Source organism: Rhincodon typus, chromosome 2 (genome assembly GCF_021869965.1).
Source record: "Rhincodon typus isolate 14 chromosome 2, sRhiTyp1.1, whole genome shotgun sequence".
Taxonomy (NCBI): Eukaryota; Metazoa; Chordata; class Chondrichthyes; order Orectolobiformes; family Rhincodontidae; genus Rhincodon; species Rhincodon typus.
In genome coordinates, this window is record NC_063333.1 from 150,685,806 (window position 1) to 150,707,002 (window position 21,197).

Below are 21,197 nucleotides of genomic sequence, written 5' to 3' on the forward strand. Positions count from 1 at the left end.
CATGGTTAGTCAATTGCAACTGAGAGAGAATGGTAAATTAACTGAGAGGGAAAAACATATAATCTCAGATTGACCTGACATTCAGGCAGTAGCTCAGTAACACGGCACAATAATAAGGAACAGATTAGTAATTGAAAACTGATACTTCAGTTACTGACAGAGTGCTGCACTATTGGAGGGTCAGAGTGGGAAGAGTGCCACACTGTCAGAGGGTCAGTACTGAGGGATTGCTGCACTGTCAGAGGTACAGTACTGAGGGAGTGCTGCACTGTCAGAGGTACAGAACTGAGGGAGTGCTGCACTGTCAGAGGTACAGTACTGAGGGAGTGCCGTACTGTCAGAGGTACAGTACTGAGGGAGTGCTGCACTGTCAGAGGCTCAGTACTGAGGGAGTGTCAGCTGTCTGAGGGTCAGTACTGAGAGAGTGCCGCACTGTCTGAGGGTTAGTGTTGAGGGAGTGCTGCACTGTCAGATGGTCAGTACTGAGAGAGTGCCACACAATCAGAGGGTCAGCGCTGAGGGAGCGCTGCACTATTGGAGGGTCAGTGCGGAGGGATCACTGCACTGTCTGAGGGTCAGTGCTGAGGGAATGCCACACTGTTGGAGGTCTTGTTTGTCAGGTAACATGTTTGACCAAGCCCATCTTTCACTTAGTGAATGTAAAAATTCTGTGGCATTAGTTTTGAAGAAGATTTGGGGAATTGCCTCTGGAAATCCTCAACAATATTTTTTCCTCAATCAACATCATCATAATCAGATTATGTGGTCATTATCGCATTGCTATTTGTAGGAGTTTGCCAGGTGCAAATTCATACTGTCATTAACCTCTGTTAGTTAATTATCAATTAGTTTCTAGATTTTTAATCCAAACAATTAGGTAATTTTCTAGGGACCAGGATTCAAATCCCACCACATAAGATGCTGGAATTTGAATTCAATAAAGAAATGTGGAAATAAGAATCTACAGATGACCATGTACCAATGTCAATTGTCAGAAAAATCCATCTGGCTCACATAAGGTTCTTATAGGAAAAAAAATTGCCATCCTCACTTGGTCTAACTTACATATGACTACAGATTTTTAAGGGTGGCACGGTGGCTCAGTAGTTAACACTGCTGTCTCACAACATCCAGGTCCCAGGTTTGATTCCACACTTGGGTGATTGCATGGAGTTTGCATGTTCTCCCAGTGTTTGTGTGGGTTTCCTCTCCATGCTCTAGTTTCCCCTCACAGTCTGAAAATGTGCGCAATAGGTAGACTGGCCATGCTAAATTACCCACAGTGTCCAGGGATGCGCTGGCTAGTTGGATTAGTGGAGAGGGGTGGGTCTGGGTGGGAGACTCTTTCGAGGGTTGGTGTGGACTTGATAGGCTGAATGGCCTGTTTCCGTACTATAGGGATTCAATGACCCACAGCAATGTGGTTGAATCTCAGTTGCACCCTGAAATGGCCAAGTTAGCCAATTGCAATAATCGCGAAAAAGTCTCAAATAAATGAAACTTGATGGACCACCGAAGCACCAGAAAAAGACAATAGTCTAAAAACAGCCCTGTCAACCCTACAGCTGGGGGTTAGTACCAAAACTGAGAGAGCTGTCTCACAGAATAGTCAAGCAACAGCCTGACATAGTCATACTCACAGAATCATACCTTACAGACAATGTCCCAGACACCACCATCATCATGCCTGGATATGTCCTGGCCCACCAGTAGGACATAGCCAGCAGAGGGGGTGCTGCAATGGTATACAGTCAAGAGGGAGTTGCCCTGGGCATCCTAAACATTGACTCTGGACCCAATGAAGTCTCATAGCTTCAGGTTAAACATGGGCAAGGAAACCTCCTGCTGATTACCATACACCATCCTCACTCAGCTGATGAATCAATACTCCTCCATGTTTAACAACGCTTGGATACACGTCTGAGGGTGGCAAGGGGACAAAACATACGCTGGGCGGGGGATTTCAACATCTACCACCAAGAGTGGCTCGGCAGCAGTACTACTGATCGAGCTGGTCGGGTCCTAAGGGACATAGCTGCTAGACTGGGTCTTCAGCAGGTGGTGAGGGAACCAACAAGAGGGAAAAACATACTTGATCTCATCATTACCAAACTGCCAGCTACAGGTGTATCTGTGCATGATAGTATCGGTAAGAGTGACCATTGCACAGTCCTTGTGGAGATGAAGTCCCACCTTCGTGTTGAGAAGAATAACCTCTATCATTGTGTGGCACTATCACTGTACTAAATGGGACAGACTTTGCACAGATCTAGCAACTAAAGACTGGGCATCCATGAGGCGCTGTGGGCCATCAACAGCAGCAGAATTGTACTCCAGCACAATTTATAGCCACATGGCCCGGCATATCCCCCACTCAACCATTACCATCAAGCCAGGGGATCAGCCCTGGTTCAATGGAGAGTGCAGGAGGGCATGCCAGGAGCAGCACCTCATATACCTGAAGATGTGGTGTCAACCTGGTGAAGCCACCAAACAGGACTACTTATACACCAAACAGCATAAGCAGCAAATGATAGACAGAGCTAGGTGAACCTACAACTAGTGGATCAGATCTAAGCTCTGCAGTCCTTACACATCCAGTCATGAATGGTGGTGAACAATTAAACAACTCACTGGAGGAGGAGGGTCCACAAATATTCCCATCCTTAATGATGGAAGAGCCCAGCACAGCAAAAGATAAAACTGAAGCATTCGCAGCTATCTTCAGCCAGAAATAATGAGGTGGATGATCCATCTCACCCTCCTCAGAATCACGGATACCAGTCTTCAACCAATTTGTTTCACTATGCGTGGTATGGAGAAACGGTTGCAGAAACTGGATACTGAAAGGCTATGGGCCCTGACAACATTCCAGCAACAGTACTGAAAACTTCTGCTCCAGAATTTACCACTCCCCTGGCCAAGCTCTTTCTGTACAGTTACAACACAGGCGTCTACCTGACAATGTGGAAAATTGTTCAGATATGACCTGCACATAAAAAGAAGGACAAATCCAAACTAGGCAATTATCGCCCCATCAGTCTACTCTCAACCATCAATAAACTGATGGAAGGCGTCATCAACAGTGCTGTTCATGTAGCATCTGCTCAGCAATGAGCTGATCAGTGACATCCAGATTGGGTTCCAACATGGTCACTCAGCCCCTGACCTCACTGTAGCCTTGGTTCAAACATGGACAAATGAGCTGAATTGCAGAGGTGAGGTGAAAATACTAGCCCTTGACATCCGATGCCACATGCACTGCATATGGCATTAAGAAGCCCTAGCAAAACTGGGGTCAATGGGAATCAGGGAGAAAAATCCCAGATAGTTGGAATCATACCTGTCTCAAAGGAAGGTGGTGATTTTGGGATGAGGTCAGTCATCTCAGTTTCAGGGCATCTCTGCAGGAGTTCCTGAGGGTTATGCCTGCAGGCCCAAATATCTTCAGCTGCTTCACCAATGACTTTGCCTTCATCATAAGGTCAGAAGTGGGGAGGTTCACTAATGGTTGCACAATGTTCAGCAATATTCACAACTGCTCAGATACTGAAACAATCCATGTTGAAATGCAACAAGACCTGGACAATATCAATGATGTGGAGGTGCTGGTGTTGGACTAGGATGGACAAGGTCAGAAATCACACCACACCAGGTTATAGTCAAACAGGTTTAGTTGAAAACACAAGTTTCAGAGCTCTACTCCTTCCTCAGGTGTAGTGTGGAATAAGAGGTACACCGACGTAGAATTTATAAGCAGAAAGGTAACAACCCTAAAATGGCTCGCTGACCACCTCCTGTTAAATTTTTAATCAGTGAGAAAGGCAACACAGGTTTCTATTGATTAAAATGCAAATCCCAGAATTTCTTTCAAGTCCTTGATAATTAAAGGTTTTATCAATGTATACAAGAGGTGACACCTCAGGTCAGACGATACATTTTAGGTGTTAGGCCTTGTTTAGAATCTGTTTGTGTTTTAACCAGGAGTCAGGCTAGTTTTATTTGTTTGAACAAAATAGAATAAATCTGCAAATACACAAACATTTTGGATGAAATAATTCACCCCATAGATTTATATGTGTGTGTGTGCTTGCGAGAGAGAGTGTGAGATTGTGAGGGAATGTATGTGTGTGAGGGTGTGTGTGTGTGTGTGTGTGTCTACGTGTGTGTTGAGAAAAAGAGTGTGTATGTGTGAGAGAGAGAGACTATATAGTGTGATAACAAGGTGTAGAGCTGGATGAACACAGCAGGCCAAGCAGCATCAGAGGAGCAGGAAAGCTGATGTTTTGGGACTATATAGTGTGGTGGGTCACATGCAGCACAACATGAGCCAAAGGTCACAGTTGTGGCCGTCCTCATGGGTACAGAACTTGGCTGTCAGCCTTTGCTCAGCGACTTTGCGTTGTTATGTATCTCAAAGTCCACCTTGGAGGGTGCTTACCCAAAAATTGGAGGCTAAGTGCCCTTAACCGCTGAAGTGATCCCCCACTGGGAGAGAACACGCCTTTTGGGTGATTGTTGCATGGTATCCATTCATCTGCTGTCATAGCACCTGCATGGTTGAAGGCATCTTGAAACCCATTGTACAGGGAAACCCCAGCTTCAGTCGCAACACTACAGATTTCTTACAGAAACTCAGCACCCACGGACCAGACATACCAGGAACGTTCCTTGTCACAATGAACGTTTTGGCACTACATCAGCATCCCCCACGATGACAGCATCGCCGCAACAATCTCAGTACTCAATACCAACAACTGCCAATTTCCAGACGCCATCCTACAACTCATCTGCTTCATCCTCAACCACAACGTCTTCACCATTGATAACCAGATCTTCATCCAGACACACGGAACAGCCTTGAGGACTAAATTTGCAACTCAATGTGCCAACATTTTCATGCACAGGTTCAAACAAGACTCCTTTGCTGCACAGAACCTCCAACCAACACTATACACCAGATACATAGATGACATTTTCTTCCTTTAGACTCATGGCAAGGATGTCAACAAGTTTCATCCCATCATCAGACTTACCACAGATAACACTTTAGAATCAGTCTCATTCTTGGACACACACATCTCCATCAAGGACGGATACCTCAATACCAGACCCTACCACAAGCCCATGATCCTGCACCTCATGATGCTGCACTTCTCTAGCTTCCACCATAAACATATTAAAATGACCATCCCCTAAGGACAAGCCCTACACATACACAGTATATTCACTATATTCACACACACATGCGCACACACTTTTTTCCAATGAAAATGGTACAAAGCAGCTTACAAAATCATTCACTGACAAGAATGATTGTCCATTCTGGAAACTCCATGTCACTGGTCATGGTTTTGTAGGACCATGCATGACTATCCTGGAGTCACATCTCCAACCACACATTTGGCAAATGTTTCTAAGAGCTCGAAATTGTGGGCATTCCTTTCTCCTGTTCCTTTTCCATACTTCCTCTTACTGTGGGTGTACTTGAAGATTTGTGGCCATTTATACAGGAGCTTCCTCCAAGTTAGATTCTTCTGAGCAAGCATCTCCCAGGCATTGACTGACATATTTCCACGAAGGCTAGTATCCCATCACCAAGTTACCCGTTACTTTACACCTGCATAGTATATTGACCCAGCTAGCTCAGAGCCGGCTCCTAGAGTGAGCAGAACCCCTGACGCTCCTCTTTATATCTGCCAGCCAGGACTCCCTGATTGGATCAGATTAACAACCCAATCAGGGAACTCATATTCTATGAGGTCCACCTGGCTGACATTGTTACAATCACTACATTGACATTTCTTGAGATAAGCCTTCAGGGAGTCTTCAAAATGCTTCCTTGGTCTGCATTGGAGTGTACTTCTGTTGCATTAGAGTGTAACTGGAGTTTGGTGAAACAAGGAGTTAGGAAATGGAGGAAGAAGGTGATCAGTCTCTCCATTTTTTCTCATTGGTGAGTATTTCTGCTCTCTAGTACCAAAGTAAGGTCTTAGGGAATTTGGGATTTAAGGGGAAAGAGGAACCAGTGAGGGAGCATGCTGAGACTGAACAGGAAATAAGAATCAAATGTTGAGGTTGCAGGCCTACACACTTGCCTGGGATCCTGGAGAGACGGAGAAAGAGAGAAAGAGAGAGATAGGAACCAGCGGGGGAGGAGACTGAGGGATCAGAAAAAGTGAAAACAGTAACATCACAGGAAAAGCCGTAAGTTCATTAAAAACCAAAAGAACTGCAGGTGCTGTAAATCAGGAACAAAAGCAGAAGTTGTTAGAAAAGCTCAACAGGTCTGGCAACATCTGTGGAGAAAAAAATCAGAGTTAATGTTTCAATGATGCTGTCTGATCCGCTGTGATCTCCAACATTTGTTGTTTTCAGTACAGATTCCAGCATCTGCAGTAATTTGCTCCTAAAAGTTGCTTTCTGTTGTATACAGACCCACTGGTAGCAGCTCTGAAATGTTGGATTCTTTAAATGCAGTAAATAAGGAAACTATGTCGCAAAGCCAGAGTAGTATAAATGGGGGAATTTTAATTCTAACATAGATTGGGAGAGGCTTACAGGCATCTGTCAGAAAAGTACTGAATTTCTGGAGTGTGTCCAGGATAGTTTCCTACAGTAATCTGTTCTGGATGCAACAAGGGGACAAGCAATACTGGATTTAGTTTTGATCAATGAGTCAGATTTAATTAGTAACCTAATTGTGTGTGAAAATTCATTAAATAGTGATCATAACAATATTAAGTTCCAATGTAGCATTTGAAAGTGAAAAGCATGCATCACCTACTAGAGTTTCAGATTTAGGTAAGGTTCACTTTAACGAGATGAAACAGAGACGACAGTAAACTGGAACAGGATGTAGAGCTGGATGAACACAGCAGGCCAAGCAGCATCATAGGAGCATCCAGCTCTACACCTTGTTATCTCAGATTTTCCAGCATTTGCAGTTCCTACTATCTCAGTAAACTGGAACAATCTGCTAATGGATAACACAACTGAAGAACAGAGGACAATGTTTAAGGAAATTTTTATCACAATGTCTGAGGTCTTCTTGCTGATTTGAGTCTGTTCAGTTTTCAGACCCTAGTAGTGCCTCAATACCTGTAAATATAGTCTTGTATGTGTAAGAGATGCCTTTGGTTTGTTAGTATAGAGTCAACCTCAAATATTTGTGTGTTTACTTGATATGCTACAGTACAGAACCAAACTGCATTTGTGACAATGTATACATACAAAGAGATATTTTTGTGAATAATGTATATTTTGAAATAAAAATATACTTCCATCACAAACCAAAGCTAGTTTATACCCAAGAAGGAAAAGCTTCACTTAACAGAATAATCTGCTATGGACGACTAAAGAGGTAAGGGACAGCATAAGGACTTTCAAAAATGCAAGAAACAGCACTGATCCTGTTGAATAGGAAGATCGAGAGAAATCCTCCCAAAAGGTTAGAAAATAACTTTATAAATACAAAATAAAGTCTGAATAAGTCTTTATGGTATACAATTGAGGCCTGTTGTTGCTTTTGTTATTGAAGCAAAAAAAAACCTTGAAGTCAGATTCAGCAGCTGCAATTGCTTTTGTAGTCAGATAGTTTTGTAATTGCTGTTTTTCTAATGTGGGGAACCTGTAAAACAACAGATTTAAGAGAGAAAGTTCCTACCTTCTGGTTTTGCAGGTTTGATACTTTTAGCTGCCCAGTCAATTACATCACACTACAAGCTGTTCCAAAATCTCTCTGTAACTCTGTCTTTCTGTACCTCACTACCCAAAAGATGTGTGGTGATTTAGATAGTTCAGGATGGAATCTCTGTCTAACCAGCTTGCATTTCTTTAAATAATTCTTAGCAAGCAAACTAGGATGGTCAATTTATCAGGTGCCGTATGGTAAGTCATGTGTGTTAAAAGTTATTAGTGTTCCAGAGACATTTCGGTTCTTAGCATTGTTTCTGGTCAATGCCCAATTTACATTTTAACTCCTGGAGAGACATTTTACATATCCCTCTAATCACATCAAGAAGGCAGTGGTATAGTCAGTTAACTCGTAACTACCATGCTTTTAGTTTCTTGCCTAGTTAAAACTAGATATAAAGCTATTGCATTTTTTAAAAAGTTTAGCAGATCTTTCTCTAAAAATTTCCAGAACATAATGACATGATCACAGCATTTGGAAACATAAATGAGTTAATTTTTCATTGCACCTTTCTATCTTACAAATGTATGAAAGACATTGCTAGTTTTTGAGAGTGCAGAACAAAACTGGTAACTATGTCAGGTACAAGAATGGCCGTCCCATAGGAAGCAGAAGGAAGATATTTGTGTCGAATGGCAAATGCTGACCACAAGAATGCTTTGGTCCATGACAGCTGTTAAGTCATGAGCCACAGTAAAGTTTGACTAGGATAGCCACAAATGGAATATGTTTTATACCTTCATATTTTATAAAAGATTTCAAAAATCAGCTGTTAATGACATTAATTGCACATTGTACAGCTGAACATTGCACAGTTCTGTTACTAATGGCAGTTTATTGTACTTCCCAAGTTGAAAACCTGCTATTTATGCAACTGTGAAGTCACAGGTTATTGGATTTTTTTTGATATATTTCTTCAGCGTAGGCATGGTTTAGCAGAAACTCTCAAAATGCCAAACTTGATGTTAAAAGTCATAAAATCCAAAAGAACTGTGAATGCTGTAAATCAGGAACAAAAACAGAAGATGCTGGAAATACTCAGCAGGTCTGGAAATATTTGTGAAGAGAAACATCGGAGTTAACATTTTAGTTCCGGTGACCCTTCCTTAGAACTGAGGGTAGTGGGGTAAACGTAAGTTTATATGCAAAAAATAGGGAGCGGGATGGGGTAGGGAATAAATGATAGGATAAAGGATAGAGCCCGAAGAGAGAGAAGAGCAGTTGGATGGACAAAGGAGTTGATAACAATCTGGCTAGGAGGGTGAATAGCTGTTAATGGGGACTGTAAGTGCCTAACAACAGTTAGTGCGTAATTGCAGGCTATGTGATAACAAGTAAAAACCGAAAGAACTGCGGATGCTGTAAATCAGGAACAAAAACAAAGTTACTGGAAAAGCTCAGCAGGTCTGGCAGCATCTGTGAAGGAGAAAACAGAGTTAAAGTTTTGGGTCCGGTGACCCTTCCTCAGAACTGTTGTTGTTGTGTATGTGATAACAAGGCCTGATGTGTGCGGTAAGAGGCTAGGACATGGGAGAGTTTAGGCCCTAAAATTATTGAACTCGAGTCATACTTTTTTACTGTCCCTTGGATGTTTTGCTTTCAATGATCATTGTCAAAGAGTCCAGATTGGATTTTCCACTTTCCAAATAATCAGCAATTCTTGTACTTTGCAAGAAACCACACCCAATTTGAAGTGTGTCTTTCATTTTGACTTTCTACACCAACCTATTTTCATATCAAGATTTAAAACAATGCAAAATAAAAACCGAAAGAACTGCGGGTGCTGTAAATCAGGAACAAAAACAAATTTTCTGGAAAAGCTCACCGGACCTGAAACATTAACTTTGTTTTTTCCTTCACAGATACTGCCAGACCTGTTAAGCTTTTCCAGCAGCTTTGTTTTTGTTATAGATAACACAGTGTGGAGCTGGAGGAACACAGCAGGTCAGGCAGCATCAGAGGAACAGGAAAGCTGACATTTCAGGTTGGGACCCTTCAGCTTTCCTGCTCCTCTGATGCTGCCTGGCATGCTGTGTTCCTCCAGCCCCACACTGTGTTATCTCTGACTCCAGCATTGGCAGTTCTTACTATCTCTGACTTTGTTTTTGTTCCTGTGTTTAAAACAATGCAATTGGGCACCATTGTAAATGATATTCATCCTGAGCAGCCCTTTGACACAGGACTCTGGGCTCAAAGAGCTGTTCCCCGGAACGCACATGAAGACAAACATTGACTTCGCCTGAAAGACCCTCTTTGGTCTGCCCAAAACTTGCTGAACTTCCAGTGGTAGGAGTTGACTTTGACTGAGTGTTGCAGATTGGAACATTCCAAAGTCCAGGACTACGTGCTGAGGGACGCCATTAAGCTTGGGGCAGCTGCCTCCAAGGCACAGTAGGGAAAGACCACCATCTAAAGTCTTTCGGCCAAAGTACAATGGGGGTCTATTCAGTCATTGGATCCTCTTGGGGAATGCCAAATTCCAAAGTATGTTTAAAAACTGAAAGAACTGCAGATGTTGTAAAAAGTTCTGAGGAAGTGTCACCGGACCCGAAACGTTCACTCTGTTTTTTCCTTCACAGATGCTGCCAGACCTGCTGAGCTTTTCCAGCAACTTTTTCCTCGGATGGTGCTGGCTAGCACGAGGGGACATAGCTTTAAATTGAGGGGTGATAGATATAGGACAGATGTCAGAGGTAGGTTCTTTACTCAAAGAGTAGTAAGGGCGTGGAATGCCCTGCCTGCAACAGTAGTAGACTCGCCAATTTTAAGGGCATTTAAATGGTCATTGGATAAACATATGGATGATAATGGAATAGTTTAGGTTAGATGGGCTTCAGATTGGTTTCACAGGTCGGCGCAACATCGAGGGCCGAAGGGCCTGTACTGCGCTGTAATGTTTTATGTGCTATGTTCTGTGTTCTGTTTTTGTTCCAAAGTGTGTTTCTTCTTCATGTGCAAATACGGTACAGAAATGCTTCAGTAACTGTGTATGTACGTAACTTTGTTTTATGAATAATGTATAGTTTTGCAAATAAAAACCTTTTTGTAAAAGATAAAGATTGATAAGCTTAGAGTTTACACAAAAATATAGAATTTAAAGCAGTGCCAATCACCCAATTTTAAATTACTTAATGATTTAACTTGCAGATCTAGTTGAAGCCAAAATATAGTTTCTCAGTGGAGAAAAATTTCAAAATCTTTCAAAACATACAAGTTAGTGTCATTGCACCAAATGTTCTGCTTTAACCTTTAGAATTTCCTGCAAATGTGTGTTAATAATGCAACCTCTTAATGACGATTGATTCAGCCCTGCTCCTATCCTTAAATTAAGATTGATGCAAAGCAAAATCTGATTTGCAATGAATGCAACTTAAATATCATTGCTTGTGCCAGTTAGGCTGATAATCGGGTGATTTTTGCAAAAGAGCCGGCACAGCCAAGTGAATACTCAAGGCAACTACTTATAATATTTATGACATTTTCCAGACCACAAGTGGAGGAAAAAAGTTCATTTTTTTAAAGAGTTGTTTTTTATTTGTTTGTGGGTTGTGGGCATTCATTACTTAGGGGGAAGTTAAGAGTCAAACACATTGCTGTGGGTCTGGAGTCACATGTAGGCCAGACCAGGTAAGTGTGGCTGTTTCCTTCCCTAAAGGACATTCGTGAACAAGGTGGGTTTTTCCCAAACAATCAGCAATGGTTTCATGGTCACCATTAGACTCTTAATTTCAGATTATTTTTTGTTTTGAATTCAAATTCCACTATCTGCAATGGTGGGGAATGAATCCAGTTCCCCAGAACATTACCTGTGCCTTTGGATTTAAAAAAACCTAGCAATAATACCACAGGGCCATCACCTCCCGACAAGCCTCTAAGGTTGAGCATAGACCAGCTTGATGTAACCATTACTGTGCCACATGATAAAGAAACATCATGGGCAATTTACATTTTGGAAAGTAAATTACTTTGTTCCTTTTGTCCGTGGATGCACAATAAGTTGAACTTGTTCCTTCTGGTTAAGTATTTCACTTTAGTATAACCAATTCTTTCATAACAGAGATAAAGTAAGAGTCACCCTGAGCATTATTGGAACATGCACAGAATCTCAAGAGCAGAAGCAATAAACAAATGAAAGAAATGTAATAAAATCAAACTCATAGAATATTCTCTTAAGGCAGCTTCTTGTGTGGCACCACTAATGCTTTCATAGCAGCTGACAATGCAGTTCATTGGCTGTTGCCTTCTCACAACATCCTGGGAGTATGACTGACCTTTAACTATAACCACATCATAACCACGTAAAAACAATTTCAGCTGAATTTCCCTAATTCGACCTTTTTTAACATGGAATTGTTTCTCACATTGTTACATCCAAAGCTTTTACTGCCAAAGAACTATATATGAGATGCACTTAATATTTCTATAACTTGTGTAAGTATTTAGTACATTTTGTAACTGCCTCTGTTACAAAGTTAGTATGTAGCTTGATATTTCAAGAACCGACTAAATACTCCTGACTAAATACTCCTTTCATGCAAAACAAATTGAATTCACTTGAGCTATCTGCACATTTCTCAAGAGCTTTAAATAATTTAACCTGATACCCAAACCTCTTGTTGTGAGTCAACGTGATCTAAATTCTTGCATTTTATTGACCGAATTCGGAAGTTGGTGTGGTGACTGAAAAAGACTGGTTCGATAAGGTGTCTTCCCTGTACCATGTAGTGATTAATTCGATAGAATTGTGCCGTTTCCAAGAGTGTATTCTGCTGCAATCTCATTCAAAATCACCCGAATGGAAGTGAGTCAATTATATACATCAATTATATACATTGCTGAAATATGAAAGTTTCTTTCCCCATTGACAGAAACAAATATTCAAACTTTGTTATTAGAACATAGAACATAGAACATTACAGCACAGCACAGGCCCTTCGGCCCCAGATGTTGCGCCGACCTGTGAAACCAATCTGAAACCAATCTAACCTAAACTATTCCATTATCATCCATATATTTATCCAATGACCATTTAAATGCCCTTAAAGTTGGCGAGTCTACTACTTTTGCAGGCAGGGCATTCCACGCCCTTACTACTCTCTGAGTAAAGAACCTACCCCTGACATCTGTCCTATATCTATCACCCCTCAATTTAAAGCTATGTCCCCTCGTGCTAGCCATCACCATCCAAGGAAAAAGACTCCCACTGTCCACCCTATCTAATCCTCTGATCATCTTGTATGTCTCTATTAAGTCACCTCTTAACCTTCTTCTCTCTAACGAAAACAGCCTCAAGTCCCTCAGCCTTTCCTCATAAGACCTTCCCTCCATACCAGGCAACATCCTGGTAAATCTCCTCTGCACCCTTTCCAATGCTTCCACATCCTTCCTATAATGCGGTCACCAGAACTGTAGGCAATACTGCAAGTATGGCTGCACCAGAGTTTTGTACAGCTGCAACATGACCTCATGGCTCCGAAACTCAATCCCTCTACCAATAAAACCGAACACACCGTACGCCTTCTTAACAACCCTATCAACCTGAGTGGCAACTTTCAGTGATCTATGCACATGGACACCGAGATCTTTCTGCTCATCCACACTACCAAGAATCTTACCATTAGCCCAGTACTCTGTATTCCTGTTACTCCTTCCAAAGTGAATCACCTCACACTTTTCCGCACTAAACTCCATTTGCCACCTCTCAGCCCAGCTCTGCAGCTTATCTATGTCCCTCTGTAACCTGCAACATCCTTCCGCACTATCCACAACTCCACCGACTTTGATGTCATCTGCAAATTTACTAACCCATCCTTCTACGCCCTCATCCAGGTCATTTATAAAAATGACAAACAGCAGTGGCCCCAAAACAGATCCTTGAGGTACACCACTAGTAACTGAACTCCAGGATGAACATTTCCCATCAACCACCACCCTCTGTCTTCTTACAGCTAGCCAATTTCTGATCCAAACCGCTAAATCACCCTCAATCCCATGCCGCCGTATTTTCTGCAATAGCCTACCATGGGGAACCTTATCAAACGCTTTACTGAAATCCATATACACCACATCAACCGCTTTGCCCTCATCCACCTCTTTGGTCACCTTCTCAAAGAACTCAATAAGGTTTGTGAGGCACGATCTACCCTTCACAAAACCGTGTTGACTATCCCTAACCAAATTATTCCTTTCTAGATGATTATAAATCCTATCTCTTATAATCCTTTCCAACACTTTACCCACAACCGAAGTAAGGCTCACTGGTCTATAATTACCAGGGTTGTCTCTACTCCCCTTCTTGAACAAGGGGACAACATTTGCTAGTCTCCAGTCTTCTGGCACTATTCCTGTAGACAATGATGACATAAAGATCAAAGCCAAAGGCTCTGCAATCTCCTCTCTGGCTTCCCAGAGAATCCTAGGATAAATCCCATCCCGCCCAGGGGACTTATCTATTTTCACACCTTCCAGATTGCTAACACCTCCTCCTTATGAACCTCAATCCCATCTAGTCTAATAGACTGTATCTCAGTATTCTCCTCGACTACATTGTCTTTTTCCTGTGTGAATACTGACGAAAAATATTCATTTAGCGCCTCTCCTATCTCTTCAGACTCCACGCACAACTTCCCACTACTGTCCTTGACTGGCCCTAATCTTACTCTAGTCATTCTTTTATTCCTGACATACCTGTAGAAAGCTTTAGGGTTTCCTTGATCCTACCTGCTAAAGACTTCTCATGTCCCCTCCTGGCTCTTCTTAGCTCTCTCTTTAGGTCCTTCCTGGCTAACTTGTAACTCTCAAGCGCCCTAACTGAGCCTTCACGTCTCATCTCTACATAAGCATCCTTCTTCCTCTTGACAAGAGATTCAACTTCTTTAGTAACACACAGTTCCCTCACTCGACCACTTCCTCCCTGCCTGACAGGTACATACTTCTCAAGGACACGCAGTAGCTGTTCCTTGAACAAGCTCCACATTTCAATTGTGCCCAGCCCCTGCAGTTTCCTTCTCCATCTGATGCATCCTAAATCTTGCCTAATTGCCTCATAATTGCCTTTCCCCCAGCTATAACTCTTGCCCTGCGGTATATACCTATCCCTTTCCATTGCTAAAGTAAACGTAACCAAATTGTGGTCACTATCACCAAAGTGCTCATCTACCTCCAAATCTAACACCTGGCCTGGTTCATTACCCAGTACCAAATCCAATGTGGCCTTGCCTCTTGTTGGCCTATCTACATTTGGCCCACTGATAGCCTATAGGCTGTGTTTTCTAACACCTACCTTTATTTAGCTGTTTCATCTTTCGGAGGATGGTAGAAGGGCAGCACGGTGGCTCAGTGGTTAGCACTGCTACCTCACAGAACCAGGGACCTGGTTTTGACTCCAACCTCAAGCGACTACAAGTGTGGAGTTTACACATTCTCCTTGTATCTGTGTGGGTTTCCTCTGGTGCTCCGGTTTCCTCCCACAGTCCAAAAGTGTGCAGGTGAGGTGGATTGGCCTGGCTAAATTGCCTGTAGTGTGCAGGCTAGGTGGATTAGCCATGGGAAATCCAGAGTTATGGGGTAGGGGAGTGTATCTGGGTGGGATTCCCTTCAGAGCGTTGGTGTGGACTCGATTAGGCCAAATGACCCGCTTCCACACTGCAGAGATTCTATAAAATCAGGGAATCTTTAAGTACAAAGATAAACTTACATTTGTAATTTCTCCCATTACATTCAATGGTTAACTCTGAGACCAGTCAACATGGTGAACATTACCAGCCGAAGAACAGGAAAAAATTTAAATGAGAACAGTTCATGTATTTTGGGATGGTGCAGGAAGTTAAGGAAACAACACAACCTGCCAACATCTCCTTTTCTTTAGGGGATCTTAGACTATGTACATTGACATCCTATTTTTGCTGATGAGCTTCTATGAACATTTGGAAACTGCTCATTTAGATTTTTATTAAAGTGATTTTTGTGTTTAAGGCTTTACATGATTCCTGGACTTCCTGCAATTTAACAATCAAGACAATAAAAACCAACCAAGCTCAGAGGAGTGTTTGAGGTGTTTAAATCAATTCTGGGAATGTGCTAATAATCCTCAGTGTAACCCTACTAAATACTTTGTACTCACAGTTACTTTCTGACCGGCTAGTGGGAAGATATTTACTCACATTTTATTGCACGCTAAGGGGGTCTCATCTATTCTTTGATCAGATCACACCTCCAAGATCAGAGATAGTAGGAGCTGCCAATGCTGGAGTCTGAGATAACAAGGTGTGGAGCTGGAGGAACACAGAAGGCCAGGCAGCATCAGAGGAGCAGGAAAGCTGATGTTTTGGGTCAGGACCCCTTTTTTCTGAAAAAGGGTGCCATGTCGGGAGGTGTAAAGTGCACATACTCAGGCAGTCAAGATGCCAGAACATCTGAACGACACTTCTTCAATACACAACCCTTGGGCTAGTTGTAACTTTGAACCGTTGTGACCTCTTTAATCTTGGTTTCCACTGATCTCTGTAATCCATAGCTGCTGAATGCTGTTTAACTTAGTTTGGACAATTTTCTTTCAGCCGATTTCTTCGGCTATGAGTCAATTTAGAAATCCAATTTTTGGGCCTGTCATCACTTGACCACAATGTTGGCTGAAGGGTGTACTTCCTACTTGCCCTGGTGATCATGTTTTACTACTCACTGTCAAAGCCATCACTGATCCCAATTTCTCCACTCCTAGATCTTTCCAACGCTCTGTTAGTGATATTTCTACAATCTGACAACAGACGGTTCACAAACACAAAAGGCAGGTAACCAATGGTTTAGTTTCCAGAGCTGGTGATTATGTGAACTTTGCAACTGAAGATGCCAGTCAAAAGGCATGGTCACATAGTTTGTGGTTCCACTTTGCATTGTCAACATGACAATGATGAGAAAAGCAAAATACTGCAGATTCTGGAAATCCGAAATCCTAGCTAAACTGATCGCACACCAATTTCTTGTCCCAATACATCTACAATATTAAAATTAAATTTAAGGAATGATGGGGAAGCATCTTTATAATGTAAAATTATTAATTAAATGATTAAAGAAGTACTAAAATATATTTTTGTATGGGTTCCCTATGAAGTTCCCTTTCCTCCTGCCTTTATTAAGTAACATTGTCTAAACAATTCCTCTGTCTTGTGCTGACTGCTTGGTAACTGCAGGAAATGATGATTCTCCTTCCCTTTTAACCACTAAATCCGAAGAAGATTGAAACTAGCCTTGGGACAAAAGGAATGTTTTGTTAAATTGAGACACCGTTAGGCAGCCAATGCAGGTTCACCCTGAAGGGAACAAACAACGGTAGATTTAATGAAGAAGCACTCATTTCATCTGATTTTCTCAATCACAAAGTTAGAAACTGGCAACTACAGGATGATTTGCTGTAGACACATGACTAGCACCTTGTACATCTCCTGTTGGACACAGGGATAATGAGCTAATGTGCAGCTCACCACTGAGCAAAGATGCAGGTGATTTCTGTGGTGGAGGATTCAGATAGTTTAGGAGATGTCCATGAAAGCCTTCACAGAACACAGAACAGTAGAGCACAGTACAGGCCCTTCGGCCCACAATGTTGTGCTGAACTTTTACCCTAAGATCTATCTAACCTCCACCCCTACCTTATACTATCATCCATATGCCTATCTAATAGCTGCTTAAATGCCCCTAATGAGGCCGACTCCACTACCCTCTCCAGCAATGCATTCCATGCCCCGACCATTCTCTGAGTAAAGAACCTACCTCTGACGTCTCCCCTGTATCTACCTCCACTCACTTTAAAACTATGCCCCCTCGTAATAGCTACCTCCACCCTAAGAAAAAGTCTCTGGCTGTCTACTCTATCTATACCTCTGATCATTTTGTATACCTCTATCAAGTCACCTCTCATCTTCATCATTCTAAAGAGAAAAGCCCTAGCTCTCTCAACTTTTCCTCGTAAGATCTTCCCTCCATTCCAGGCAACACCCTGGTAAATCTCCTCTGCACCTTTTCCAACGCCTCCCCATCTTTCCTGTAATGAGACGACCAGAACTGGACACAATACTCCAGATGTGGCCAAACCAGGCTTTTGTATAGCTGGAGCATAACTTCACGGCTCTTGAACTCAATCCCTCTATTAATGAAAGCTAAAACCCCATATGCCTTCTTAACAACTCTATCCACCTGGGTGGCAGCTTTCAGGGAACTGTGAACATGAACCCAAGATCCCTCTGCTCCTCCACACTGCCAAGAATCTTTCCATTAACCCTATATTCTGCTTTCAAGTTTGTCCTTCCAAAATGAATCACCTCACACTTTTCAGGGTTAAACTCCATCTGCCACTTCTCAGCCCAGCTCTGCATCCTATCAATGTCCCTTTGTAACCTAGAACAGCCCTCCGCACTGTCCACAACGCGACCCACCTTCGTGTCGTCTGCGAACTTGCTAATTCACCCTTCCACTCCTTCATCCAAATCATTTGCAAAAATCACAAATAGAAGAGGACCAAGAACAGATCCTTGTGGTGCACCACTCATAACTGAGCACTATGTTGAATATTTGCTGTCCACTACCACCCTTTGTCTTCTAAGGGTCACCCAATTCTGAATCCAATCTGCCACATTTCCCCCTGTCCCATGCCTCCTTACCTTCTGCATGAGCCTACCATGGGGAACCTTATCAAACGCCTAACTTAAAACCATGTATACCACATCCACTGCTCTACCTTCATCCACGTGTTTGGTCACCTCTTCAAAGAATTCAATAAGGTTTGTAAGGCATGACCTACCCTCACAAATCCATGCTGACTATCACAAATCTAATTGTGCCTTTCCAAGTGATCATAAATCCTATCTCTCAGAGCCCTTTCCAATAATTTGCCCACCACTGACGTAAGACTAACTGGCCTGTAATTTCCGGGGTTATCCCTATTCCCTTTTTTGAACAACGGAATGACATTTGCCTCTCTCCAGTCTTCCGGCACTATACCCATGGACAGTGAGGATGAAAAGATCATCGCTGAAGGCCCTGCGATCTCTTCCCTCACTCCCCATAGAATCCTTGGATAAATCCCATCAGGCCCGGGGGACTTATCTATCTTCAAGTCCCTCAAAATGCCTAGTACATCTTCCTTACTAACATCGACCTCCTCTGGCCTACCAGCCTGTTTCACACTGTCCTCCTCTACAACTAGGTCCCTCTCAACTGTGAATACCGAAGTAAAGTATCCATTAAGGACCTCTCCTATTTCATTAGGCTCCGTGCACAAATTCCCTTTACAATCCTTGATCGGCCCTACCCGTTCTCTGGTAATTTTCTTATTCCTCACGTACATGTAAAAAGTCTTGGAGTTTTCCTTGATCCTATCTGCCAAGGTTTTCTCATGCCCCCTTATAGCTCTCCTAAGCCCTTTCTTCAGCTCCTTCCTGGATAACTTGTATCCCTCTGGAGCCTTTTCTGTTCCTTGTTTCCTAAACCTTACATAAGCATCCTTCTTCCTCTTAACCAGTCGTTCGACCTATCTTGAGAGCCAAGGGCCCCTCACTCAACCTCATCTTCCCTGCCTGCTAGGGACAAACATATTGAGCACACGCAGTGTGCATCCCTTAAACAATCTCCACATTTCAACAGTGCTCTTCCCTGACAGCATCTGTTCCCATTTATGTTACCCAGTTCTTGCCTGACAGAATTGTAATTACCCTTCCCCCAATTATAAACCTTACCCTGCTGTATGTACCTATCCTTTTCCATGACTATTGTAAAAGTAACAGAGTTATGATTGCTACCACCAAAATGATCTCATACTAACAGGTCTAACACTTGGTCCGGTTCATTGCCAAGCACCAAATCCAAAGTGGCCTCTTCGCGTGTTGGTCTATCTACATACTGTGTCAGGAATCCTTCCTGAACGCACTGGACAAAATCCGTTCCATCTAAACTATTACAACTAAAATGTTTCCATTCAATATTTGGAAAGTTGAAGCCACCCATGACTACAACCCTGTGACTTCTGCACCTTTCCAGTATCTGCCTCACAATCCGCTCCTCCACTTCTCTCCAACTATTAGGGGGTCTGTAAAAAACCCTCAACAAAGTGACTGCTCCTTTCTTGTTCCTGACCTCAATCCAAACTGACTCTGTAGTCATATCATTCTCGAACTGCCTTTCAGTAGCTGCTATACTAGCCCTGACTAGCAATGCCACTCCCCCGCCTCCTTTTCAACCCTCCCTATTTCTTTTAAAGCATCTAAATCCCGGAACTTCCAACAACCATTCCTCTCCCTGAGTTACCCAAGTTTCTGTAATGGCCACAACATCATAGTTCCAAGTACCGACCCGTGCTCTAAGTTCATCCGCCTTATTTCTGATACTTCTAGCATTGAAGTATACACACCTCAAACCATCTCTGTGTTAACCACTGAACCACCACGCTGCCCTAACTCTGAACTTTCTGAGAATGTTTAGCAAGAAATAGCAAAAGTAGCCAAAACAGCGCTGATCATCAGTAAACGGTGAGCACACACAGATGATAAAACTGCATTGAATATCAGTGGAAAACATCAATACTCAACAGAAAAAGATTCAAACACTTCAAAATGTTTTGGGGACTTTTGAGGCAACTCTCATAAATTGCATTCAAAGATGTTTGAAACTCCCTTCCTCCACGCAGTCAAAAACATTTCAGACATTCAAGGGCAATTCAGACTGAAATACTACAAACAATACAAATGCAGTGCAAAACATTCATCCAATTCCACCAAACTCCAGTCATCCTTTACATATCTGCATAATTTCCAACCTATCAACATTTTTAAACCTGCTAGGTTTATCAGTTTTGCTCACAAATTTTCATCAGTCAAAGCTGATGCAAGGGTGCCCAAATTGTGTGAAATATTGATGGTTTTTGTGTCTACAGGCTCTGTTTAGTCAGTTTTCTTGCTCAATTTTGTGTAGCAATCCTGTAGCTTCCTCAATCTACAGCTTCCTCTTTAGTGAATTTTTCTGTTGTCTTGCTGTTTTGGAGTTTCTCCAAATAAACAATAACCCTTTTTTTTGTCACTACTAATTTGATTCCCTGCACTTCCCTCTCACCAAACTGAATCTCTGTCATAGAGCTGTCAACGTAAATTACTGAGATCAATGGGAAGGATGATAGTGATAACCAGGCTCTGTGAACCTGCTGGGAGTAATTGCAATAAACTAATTAACCCCTTAAATTCAATCCTACCACCAACAAATCCCCCTCTGGATTAGAGAACCTCAACATTTAACAAACTGCTTCAAGAGTCCAAAGGGTTTTCTGTTCCGTTTTCCATTATAGAAACTGCATTAATACATCTAACTGCATGGTGAGACACAGCAGGTTCAAGTTGCACAAAGTCCATGCAGGAAAGAGTCAGGAAGAATGTAAATAGGCAGCGGACTTGAATTAGCTCTATTTCTGATTAGGTTCAATATAACCATTTGTAAATAATTAGAATGACACAATTCCCTC

The 21,197-nt window shown here is 42.3% G+C and overlaps 1 long non-coding RNA gene across 1 annotated transcript in view; it reads right to left on the minus strand.

Moving 5' to 3' along the window:
* Positions 1-15,107, minus strand: part of LOC125486154 — a 91,697-nt gene extending 76,590 nt beyond the window's left edge. Inside the window, exon 1 of the long non-coding RNA XR_007264840.1 lies at positions 14,979-15,107. This is a non-coding gene — a long non-coding RNA (uncharacterized LOC125486154). The remainder of the gene's footprint in view (positions 1-14,978) is intronic.
* Between the last annotated feature and the right edge of the window lie 6,090 nt (positions 15,108-21,197).